This window comes from Arachis ipaensis, chromosome B4 (genome assembly GCF_059453495.1).
Source record: "Arachis ipaensis isolate K30076 ecotype BB chromosome B4, ASM5945349v1, whole genome shotgun sequence".
Classification (NCBI taxonomy): Eukaryota; Viridiplantae; Streptophyta; class Magnoliopsida; order Fabales; family Fabaceae; genus Arachis; species Arachis ipaensis.
In genome coordinates, this window is record NC_142439.1 from 69,652,880 (window position 1) to 69,664,584 (window position 11,705).

The 11,705-nt window shown below is 40.4% G+C and overlaps 1 non-coding gene across 1 annotated transcript; it reads right to left on the bottom strand.

The window, feature by feature from the left end:
- Positions 1 to 219: 219 nt before the first annotated feature.
- Positions 220 to 326, bottom strand: LOC148567835 (small nucleolar RNA R71). Its single transcript, XR_015881467.1, has one exon. It is a non-coding gene; the product is annotated as a small nucleolar RNA R71 (small nucleolar RNA).
- Positions 327 to 11,705: the final 11,379 nt, after the last annotated feature.

The window sequence follows — 11,705 nt, forward strand, 5'->3', positions numbered from 1 at the left end:
GAAGATCCTTTTCAGTTCTTAACTGAATTCTTGCAGATATGTGATACTGTTAAGACTAATGGAGTAGATCCTGAAGTCTACAGGCTCATGCTTTTCCCTTTTGCTGTAAGAGACAGAGCTAGAATATGGTTGGACTCTCAACCTAAAGATAGCCTGAACTCTTGGGATAAGCTGGTCAAGGCTTTCTTAGCCAAGTTCTTTCCTCCTCAAAAGCTGAGTAAGATTAGAGTGGATGTTCAGACCTTCAGACAGAAAGAAGGTGAATCCCTCTATGAAGCTTGGGAGAGATACAAAGGACTGACCAAAAAGTGTCCTTCTGACATGCTTTCAGAATGGACCATCCTGGATATATTCTATGATGGTTTATCTGAGCTATCAAAGATGTCATTAGATACTTCTGCAGGTGGATCCATTCACCTAAAGAAAACGCCTGCAGAAGCTCAAGAACTCATTGACATGGTTGCTAATAACCAGTTCATGTACACTTCTGAGAGGAATCCTGTGAGTAATGGGATGCCTATGAAGAAGGGAGTTCTTGAAATTGATACTCTGAATGCCATATTGGCTCAGAATAAAATATTGACTCAGCAAGTCAATATGATTTTTCAGAGTCTGAATGGAATGCAAGCTGCATCCAACAGTACTCAAGAGGCATCTTCTGAAGAAGAAGCCTATGATCCTGAAAACCCTGCAATAGCAGAGGTAAATTACTTAGGTGAACCTTATGGAAACACATATAATCCATCGAGTAAACACCCAACTCGGTCCCTGTCCATTACTAATAAGGACAACGCGATCCCTCACTAAAAAACTAACCCACGCCGGTCCCTGTCTATGCAAAAAATCACTCATCGCGCCCCCTCCCGTTTATCCCCCGTCCATAGTTGACGGAAAAAGCTGATGTGTCACTTACCGGCGCTGATCTGGCAGTTAGGCCAAAGTTAAGTGCCAAGGTGGATAAGTGAAAATGGACAAGGGTCGATTTGTCCCCCTGTCACATTAAAAAACGGCGTCGTTACTAGGTTAATAAGAAGCAAACGTCTCCTTCATCATTTCATTTCCCAACCTCTGCACAAAGTATTCGTAGTCTAAAGAAGAAACCCTAGGGGACCATGGTTGGAAGTGGAGAACGTTGTGCATCCTCCAACCTGCGAGCTGGTGATAGTTGGAGTTATAGCATGAACTCTAATGAGAGTATTGTAGGTAGAAGGAAGAAGAGATGGGTCTCCCCAAAATGCTATTGCGGGTCTGATGCTGTTCTGTTCATGTCTGGGACCAAAAGTAATCCGAATAGGTTATTCTTACGGTGCCCTAAATTCAAGGTATGTTCATGTAAAATTTTGTGTTGAATGTACAAAAATTATATATTTAGTTCCAGGTCTGTTCATGGTTTTAACCTTTTTGTATCTGTCTATATGTAGACTGCAGAAGGATGTTGCTCATTTTTTTTATGGCTAGATGATTATGTCTCTTCCTTTAATGAGCATTTTTCGAAGACAACATCAAAAGGGGTATTGCAGAAGAACCAGCAGCGATTTGAAGGCCTTAGTAATGTGGTGGATGACAAAGTGGAAGAGTTAGAAATGAGGTTGATTGAATTAGAAAATCAATTGGGAAAGAGCAGGAAAAAAATGGGTGAAAGTAGATGCTTGGGGTTAGGTTGTAGTATTTTTGCATTTTTAATTGGAGTTCTAGTTGCCTATTTATTTAGGACAACTATGTATGCAACCTAATGAATTACTTTAGGGTATCTAAGAACTGTGTGGCAAGATGAGATTAAAAATGTAAACATTTTGGATGTAAGTTATATGAAGATGAATTATTATGATGAGTGTTTAAAGTTAGTTCCCTGATCTTAATGCAAATTAGAGAAGCAAATATTTGTGCATGTAACATAGATTGAAGTAAACCTTGTAAAGCATAGCAAAAAGTACTATTATATTCATATTGTCAAGAAAGATGTAACTCATATGTTCACAGTGATAATATCAGTGCAGAGGCAAAATGACCCTAATCAAAACTTAGACATTTGTAAATACCAAAATACCAAAATAACAGCAAAACATTTGCTGACATAATTGTATCCTTCAAACTAAAGTATCAAAATACCAAAATAACAGTATCACATATCTCAGTATCACAAATCTAAATTTCTATTACAAGTGTCACCCCTGCTTAGGAGGCCTAAGTCCAGGAGGCCGGTAGCCGGGTGTTGGCACAAATTTCAGAAGTCGTGATGCTGTAGTTGAAGTTGCAGCTGCCATCGTCTCTTCAGAAATCGCATCATGACTGGTTCCTGGAGTAGTCTTCCCAGCTATTGAGTCATTTGATTGGAGCTGTGAGCTGTGAGGCATCAAGTTTGGGGCTTGGGAAGGTTGAGATTTGAACCATAAGGTTGGTCCCGATGCTGGTATGGGTGGAGGCACGAAAGATGGAGCTGGAGGCCTAACAATCTGCTGCTTCTCCCTAACTGTTGGAGGGTTGTCATTGGAGTTTTTTCCTGCAGCCTGTAACAATGTATGTTTAGCAGCTATATGAATGAAAACTTTAAGGGATTGAGATTTAATAATTTGTTGGATGAAACAGGTTTTGTTTTTTTAAACAATAGGAAAAAAAATTACCTCCTCAGCTGGTGGTGCAGATTGCGAAACTGAAATTTCTTCTCTCTGATTTTTGGGTAGTTTCTTCTTAGCTTTTCTGCCTTTGTTCTGTGACAAAATTCAATTTATTATAGAAAGCAAGCAACAAAAGGCAATTCTCAAACACATCCATTGTACATAACACAGCCATTCTCAATCAAGCAACATTTAAACCTAATCAGTACATAACACAGCATTTCTCAAGCAAGCAACAAATAAACCTAATCAGTACATAACATAGCCATACTCAACCAAGCAACATATAAACCTAATCAGTACATAACACAGCCATTGTACCTCAATTCTCAAACATAGAGTAAAGAAGTTATTGTTTAGAACAAGTCAATTCTTAAAGCTAACACATTGTACCTGATCAGTGTTTGTGGCTGGAGCAGTGTTTGTTGCTGGATCAGTGCTCGTTGTTGGATCAGTTGATGATTTGTGAGTTGTTGTCTTCTTCTGTGCTCGTCTCTCCTTTTTAGTCATAGGCTTCTAGTTGGGATCTTGTGCTGCATTCGGACATGTCTTGTAGTAATGGCCTGTTTGGCCACACTTAGAGCAAGTAACAATAAATGTCTTCTTCGCCTTGGTGGTGCTCATCTCTCTCTCAACTGGATCGGCTCTTCTCTTCATCTTAGGTCTATGAGCAGCTCTCTTGATAGTGGGAGGCAGTGGCCTTGGTGCATTAGTAGGTGTCCAGTACTCTTCACTGTTGACTAGTTTAATGCAATGTGAATAAGTTGCTCTGATGGCTTCCATAGTTAGCCACTTATGCACGAAATCCTCAGCCTTACGACCCATTTTAGCTAGTGCTGCAACGGCATATCTACAAGGCATTCCTATGTACAATAACGAATTGATGTAGAATCAGAAAAATCCAATGAAAATATAATGATAAACTAAAAATTATAACAACTAAATAATTATCCAATGACTATATAACCAGACTTATCAGTCAACTGCCATACATTGCATGTACATGTCCTCTTGTGAAGATTCACACCCACTTTATGGTTTTGAGAATGAACCTCAAAGAGGACTCTTTCCTAATCACCAGCCCATATAGCTCTCCATTTATGACTCTTAGGCTTGATAAATTGATCCAACTTCTTATGTTGGACTGGTGCAAGTGGTCCAATGTGAGCCTCTAACTTCTTCTTGTGCGTTGCCATCTTTCTCATTATGTAGCACCGCAGCCCTTCACACATGCTTAGAATAGGCTTTTCCCTATGCTCCACAATCTTTGCATTCCATACTTTACACATATTATTAGTTATGTTGTCCACTTTCGGCCCATGACTAAAGTACGCCTTACACCACACAGCCGGATCAAATTTTTGCATATACTCCCATGCTGGTGCGCTTACTCGCTTTAACTTCTCCATCGCAGTAGCTAATTCAGTGTGTGTGGTGCACCTTGCACATTCCCAAACCAATTGCTTTGTCTCTTCATCTTTGAAGTGCTTGATGAAGTTCTTCCAGATATGTAGTACACAATTCCTATGGTGAGCTCTCGGAAATATCTCCTTCAAAGCGAATGCTAACCCCTGTATCAGTCCAAGGACATGATATGATTAGAAAATTCTAATTAGCAATGATGGAAAATATTAAATTTCTAATGCTTCATTCATTTCATTTGAAATCTAAAAATTGTCATATCAATCTGTTTCATAAAATGATATATATCACTTTGGACTATTGTATTGCTTAAGCGCTAAAAATGTTTTGAGATCATTTTTTCTTTTACTTATTTGAAGCCACTCAAAAGGCAATGGTGTATGCTATTTAATGAGTCATGACTCTACTTTGAAAGAGACTAACTAAAATGGCTTCAAAGTACATAAAAATTAATTCATCAACTAATAAACTGAAAAATAAAAAAGTTTTATCTCAATGAATGCTAATAAAACATCTAAATCCATATGACAGGACACAGAGTGCCATTTAGGACTTCACAGAGTGCCATCTTTCAAACAGAAATTTCAGTACATTTTATCTGGTTTACTACTTCTAAATTTGCGGGGTGATATACTCCAAACTTGGCTCTTGACCAAAGTAATATAACCATAGTAATATAATAATAAACCTATTTGGCAAGGAGTAAAGAGATGAATAAAGGCACAACATCTCATGATAGCTAAATTTTGCAAGAACATGTAACCATAGTAATATAATAATAAACCTATTTGGCAAGTGATGCATGACTTTTCCCTTATCAGTATAAATGATAACAAGAAATACTTAGCTAATCATTAAAACTAAGAAATAGGCTGTTTGTTGCAGTTAGCTATTGATACATGTTTAATAAAATTTATGATAATAAATAACTGTAAATCCAATTAAAATGTCACAGTAATGTTTTATAATGATGGTTCCATTTTAGTCACATGGCCAGGAAGAACAAATCTCATAATCACTCAAATTCTTAATTGAACCATTCATGTAGATATAGCCATGCAGTTTCACTCCGTTTTCATGACACATGTATCATATTGCAAATTTTTTAAGGTTTCATTTGATTTCATTGACGTCTTCTCAGAGACTTATCACATGTAGAAACTGAAGACAAACCAACCAATCACCATATTCTTATCTATCACAGTGGTGTCCTAAATTTAATACACAATCAAATCTGTTTAAGAAAAAATTCTGGTGTGAACCCCTTTAGACCATGCTAACGAATTGCAAAGGCCAATAATAATTGTATAGATTAAAGAAAAAAATCAATTAACCTTTTCACCAAAAAAATAAGAGTAGCTTCTAAATAAAATTATTTCCAGTTTCTGAAATCAAGTTGTCAAAGCAATTTTTTGATAATTAGCAACAAACATACCCATAACTTTCTTTTTCCACAACTAAGTAATGCAGCAAAGTCTGTGAAAATGTAATATTCTATTTTAACATATCACCTAACTACTTCTACAACTTTCAAATCACAGAAGAATAAACAAACATGCAAAAAGTCTCTCATAAGAATTAATTTTTCAACTAATAAATGAAAAATAAAAAATTTTTATCTCAATGAAACAAAGATTACCAACCAAATCAGAGCGTAGATCATACATAATTATTCAACACAAGTAACTAATTAGCAGGGTTTAGAGCTGACCTTTTGTTGATCGGAGATAAAATTCAGTCCCAACTCAGTGCAATCCCCCAGATCCTGCTTCAATACTGACAAAAACCAGCCCCAAGTGTCTTTGCCTTTCTTCGGAACCACAGCATACGCAATTACAAAAAAGTGGTTGTTGGCATCTTGCCCCACTGCAGATAATAGCTGTCCACCATAGTAACCTTTGAGAAAGCACCCGTCCAACCCGATTAGAGGCCTGCACCCAGCTATAAAACCCCTTTTACATGCATCCAAACTTATATACAATTTGTCGAACAGTGGCAGCGACTCTGGCTGAGGTATGACATCAATCATAGCTGTGCTCCCTGGATTACTCCAGTGTAGTTCCATCAGATAGTCACGAAGCTTTCCATACTGAGCTTGTTCGTTGCCTATAACTACCTCTCTGGCAACCTTCAGTCCCCTGCTTATCATTTTCTCACTAAGATGTACATTGTACTCCTCAATCATATAATCCCTTGCCTGTTTAGGCTTTAAATCAGGCTGAGTCAGTAGCCTTTTCACCAACTTTGATGTCACCCACTCTCTGCTAGCTAGATTACTGCCAAAATCTCTAGCACAGTTGTGCTCATTAACCAGTGTCTTCACCTGATAACACCCCCAGCACTGTTCCAAGAGGTTAGAATCAACCAAGGACAATTCTCTCCTGCACATGCAGCCCTCACCCTCTTCTTTTCATTCTTTAGATACATCACATCCTTCCCTTCATACACAAAGTAGTCCTTTAGTGCATTCTTAAAACTTTCCATTGTGATAAATGTTTGCCCCACCTTAAATTCAACTTCCCCATATTCTGTCTCCTCATTGAAAGCATCAAATGCAGTCCTGTTTTCATCATCGTCAGACACCGGACTGTTAAATGCTTCATTCTCATATTCATAAGGCTTTTCATAATCTGAGTCTAGCTCTTCCCCAACAATATCAGAACTTGATGCCATTGTATCCCCAGCCAGTCCATGTCTAGCCTCCACACCACCACCTACCTCAGGCCCATCAACTACTGCACCTTCTGCCCCAGTTTTTCCATCCCTCAGAATATGTTTCCTCCTCCTACCAGAATACCTCTTGGAAGCCCGTTTCTTGGCTGTCTTTGGAGAATAACATGGACTACCTTTACTTGGTCCAGGCTTATCCCTATTTTTTGTTGGGCCATCCTTGCTTAAATCCCTATTTGGGCCAGACTTAACCTCACCATCTGGTCCATCCTTCACCTCCCCAGCTGGACCCTGAGCTCTCTTCCTTGGTGACACCATTTTCTTCTTCTTTTTCTTCAGTTTCTTCTTCCTTTTCTGTACCTCACTATCATCACTGCTATGAGTCTCTTCATATTCTGGAGGAGGTGGCTTATATGGCTCGTCCTCAATTGTTTCATACCCATCACCTGAGGAAGATGAGTCACTCATAATAATCTCCTCAGCTTGCATCTCCTCATCCACAAATTCTGGCACACTAACCGGGTGATCAAAGTAGATATGAATCTCGTTTGTCCCCTTGTTTTTAATCTTGTTAGACCTCATGTCATTTATCTCAGTATCACCCCTCATTACATGTAAGCCAGATTCCAAATCAGGTGCCATGCAATCAAACCAAAACATAGTCTTGTACTCCCTATAACCCAACTCCTTCAGTAACGTTTCAAAATCAAAGAAGTTTACCAAATCAATGTCTAAAGGTGGCCACTTCTTGACTTTTCCATCAACATATTCTAATTTGCCCTGTGCATTCCTCTTAAAAATTCCTCCATGATGGAAAACAGGAACTACTTCAAGCTCATCCATCTGGAAATTAATTTTACTAATCAAAATCCAATTCATGACAGTTTAACATCACTGTGCCAATCATCTAAAATACTGACAATTAACATGAATAATTTAACAAATTAACTAATAACTTCAAAATCCATTCAGTATCACAACATTTACAATAATAAACAATCAGGCAACCCATTTCAACCTACTGAACACTAAGACACCCACATGCAATTTAAGAACAGATATTGGATTAGAATGATGTTTTTGATGCCCAGAATCATTACTAACCTGAATGCCGACTCAAGCTACCTCCACTGCACGACGTCAGTCACTCCGTCAACTGCGGCGTTAGAGGAGTCCTCCGAGTGCGGCCTTGTCAGCACCCTTGTCAGCACCAACAATTGCTACTTTCACCACTCTCTGTCCTATCGCGCGAAGAAGGTTGAGGGGTTTTGGTTATTCTGTAAATTTGAGTTAGGGCTTGGGGGGTTATGAAATGATGAAGGAGACGTTTGCTTCTTATTAACCTAGCAACGACGCCATTTTTTAATGTGACAGGGGGACAAATCGACCCCTGTCCATTTCCACTTATCCACCTTGGCACTTAACTTTGGCCTAACTGCCAGATCAGCGCCGATAAGTGACACATCAGCTTTTTCTGTCAACTATGGACGGGGGATAAACGGGAGGGGGCGCGATGAGTGATTTTTTGCATAGACAGGGACCGGCGTGGGTTAGTTTTTTGGTGAGGGATCGCGTTGTCCTTATTAGAAATGGACAGGGACCGGGTTGGGTGTTTACTCATAATCCATCATGGAGAAATCACCCAAATCTCTCATGGAAGGATCAACAAAAGCCTCAACAAGGCTTTAATAATGGTGGAAGATACAGGTTTAGCAATAGCAAGCCTTTTCCATCATCCACTCAGCAACAGACAGAGAACTCTGAACAAAATACCTCTAATTTAGCAAACTTAGTCTCTGATCTATCTAAGGCCACTGTAAGTTTCATGAATGAAACAAGGTCCTCCATTAGAAATTTAGAGGCACAAGTGGGCCAGCTGAGTAAAAGGATCACTGAAGTCCCTCCTAGTACTCTCCCAAGCAATACAGAAGAAAATCCAAAAGGAGAGTGCAAGGCCATTGAATTGATCACCATGGCCAAACCTGTAAAGGAAGGAGAGGATGTGAATCCCAAGGAGGAAGACCTCCTGGGACGTCCAGTGATCAATAAGGAGCTTCCCTCTGAGGAACCAAAGGAATCTGAGACTCATCTAGAGACCATAGAGATTCCATTGAACATCCTTATGCCATTCATGAGCTCTGATGAGTATTCCTCTTCTGAAGAGAATGAGGATGTCACTGAAGAGCAAACTGCCAAGTTTCTTGGTGCAATCATGAAGCTGAATGCCAAATTATTTGGTATTGAAACTTGGGAAGATGAACGTCCCTTGTTCACCAATGAACTAAGTGATCTGGATCAACTGACATTGCCTCAGAAGAGACAGGATCCTGGAAAATTCATAATACCTCGTACCATAGGCACCATGATCTTTAAGGCTCTGTGTGACCTTGGTTCAGGAATAAACCTCATGCCCCCTCTCTGTAATAGAGAAACTGGGAATCTATGGGGTGCAAGCTGCTAGAATCTCATTAGAGATGGCAGATAATTCAAGAAAACAGGCTTATGGACAAGTAGAGGACGTGTTAGTAAATGTTGAAGGCCTTTACATCCCTGCTGAATTCATAGTCCTGGATACTGGAAGGGAAGAGGATGAATCCATCATCCTAGGAAGACCTTTCCTAGCCACAGCAAGAGCTGTGATTGATGTGGACAAAGGAGAATTGATCCTTCAATTAAATAAGGACAACCTTGTGTTTACAACTCAAGGATCTCTCTCTGCATCCATGGAGAGGAAGCAGAAAAAGCTTCTCTCAAAGCAGAGTCAACCAAAGCCCCCACAGTCAGACTCTAAGTTTGGTGTTGAGAGGCCACAACCAAACTCTAAGTTTGGTGTTGAACTCCCATATCCAAACTCTAAGTTTGGTGTTGGGGGAGTCTCAACAATGCTCTGAACATCTGTGAGGCTCCATGAGAGCCCACTATCAAGCTATTGACATTAAAGAAGCACTTGTTGGGAGGCAACCCAATTTCTATTTATCTAACTATATTTTTCTTAGTTGTATGTCTTTATAGGTTCATGATCATGAGGAGTCACAGAATAAATATAAAAATTAAAAACGGAATCAAAAACAGCAGAAGAAAAATCACACCCTGGAGGAAGCATCTGCCTGGCGTTCAACGCCAGAACAGAGCATGGTTCTGGCGCTGAACACCTAAAATGGGTAGTATCTGGCACTGAACGCCCAAAATGGGCATCATCTGGGCGCTGAATGCCAGAATTGCACCCTGGAGAGGAGCTGGCGCTGAACGCCCAGAACAAGCATGGTTCTGGCGTTCAACGCAAGAAATGGGCAACAAATGGGCGTTGAACGCCCAAAATGGGCACCAACCTGGCGCTGAACGCCCAGAGTTGTGTGCAAGGGCATTTTACATGTCTAATTTGGTGTAAGGTTGTAAATCCTTGAACACCTCAGGATCTGTGGACCCCACAGGATCATCTCAGGATCTGTGGACCCCACAGGATCATCTCAGGATCTGTGGGCCCCACAATCCCCACCTACCTCCACTCACTTCTTCTCACCCCTCACCACTCTCTTTCACAAAATGCCATAAACACTCTTCCCCAAAACCCTTCACCAATCACCTCAATCTCTCTTCCCCATCACCTCCTAACCACTCACATCCATCCACTCATCCCCATAAACCTACCTCATAAAATCCAACTACCTTCAAAATTCAAAATCAATTTCCCACCCAAACCCACCCTAAATGGCCGAACCTTTACCCCCCCTCCATCCCTATATATAACCCTCCATTCTTCCTCATTTTCACCCAACACAACCCTCTCTTCTCTTCTTGGCCAAAACACAACCCCCTCTCCCTCTCCTCCATTTCTTCTTCTTCTTCATCTATTCTTTCTTCTCTTGCTCGAGGGCGAGCAAACTTCTAAGTTTGGTGTGGTAAAAGCATAAGCTTTTTGTTTTTCCATTACCATTGATGGCACCTAAGACCGGACAATCCTCTAGAAAAGGAAAAGGGAAGACAAAAGCTTCCACCTCCGAGTCATGGGAGATGGAAAGGTTCATCTCCAAAGCCCATCAAGACCACTTCTATGATGTTGTGGCCAAGAAGAAGGTGATCCCTGAGGTCCCTTTCAAACTCAAAAGAAATGAGTATCCGGAGATCCGACATGAAATTCAAAGAAGAGGTTGGAAAGTTCTAACAAACCTCATCCAACAAGTCGGCAGCCTAATGGTTCAAGAGTTCTATGCCAATGCATGGATCACCAAGAACCATGATCAAAGTAAGAACCCGGATCCAAAGAACTATGTTACAATGGTTCGGGGGAAATACTTGGATTTTAGTCCGGAAAATGTGAGGTTGGCATTTAACTTGCCTATGATGCAAGAAGATGAACGCCCATACACTAGAAGGGTCAACTTTAATCAAAGGTTGGACCAAGTCCTCATGGACATATGTGTGGAAGGAGCTCAATAGAAGATTGACTCCAAAGGCAAGCCGGTTCAACTAAGAAGATTGGACCTCAAGCCTGTGGCTAGAGGATGGTTGGAATTCATCCAATGCTCCATCATCCCCACTAGTAACCGATCTGAAGTTACTGTGGATCGGGCCATCATGATTCATAGCATCATGATTGGAGAGGAAATAGAAGTTCATGAAGTCATCTCTAATGAACTCTACAAAATAGCCGAAAAGTCATCCCCCATGGCAAGGCTAGCTTTTCCTCATCTTATTTGCCATCTATGTTACTCAGCTGGAGCTTTCATAGAAGGAGACATTCCTATTAAGGAGGACAAGCCCATCACTAAGAAAAAGATGGAGCAAGCAAGAGAGCCCATTCATGGAGCTCAAGAGGCATATGAAGCTCATCACCATGAGATCCCGGAGATGCCTCAAATGCATTTTCCTCCACAAAACTATTGGGAGCAAATCAACACCTCCCTAGGAGAATTAAGTTCCAACATGGGACAATTAAGGGTGGAACATCAAGAGCACTCCATCATCCTTCATGAAATAAGAGAAGATCAAAAGCAATGA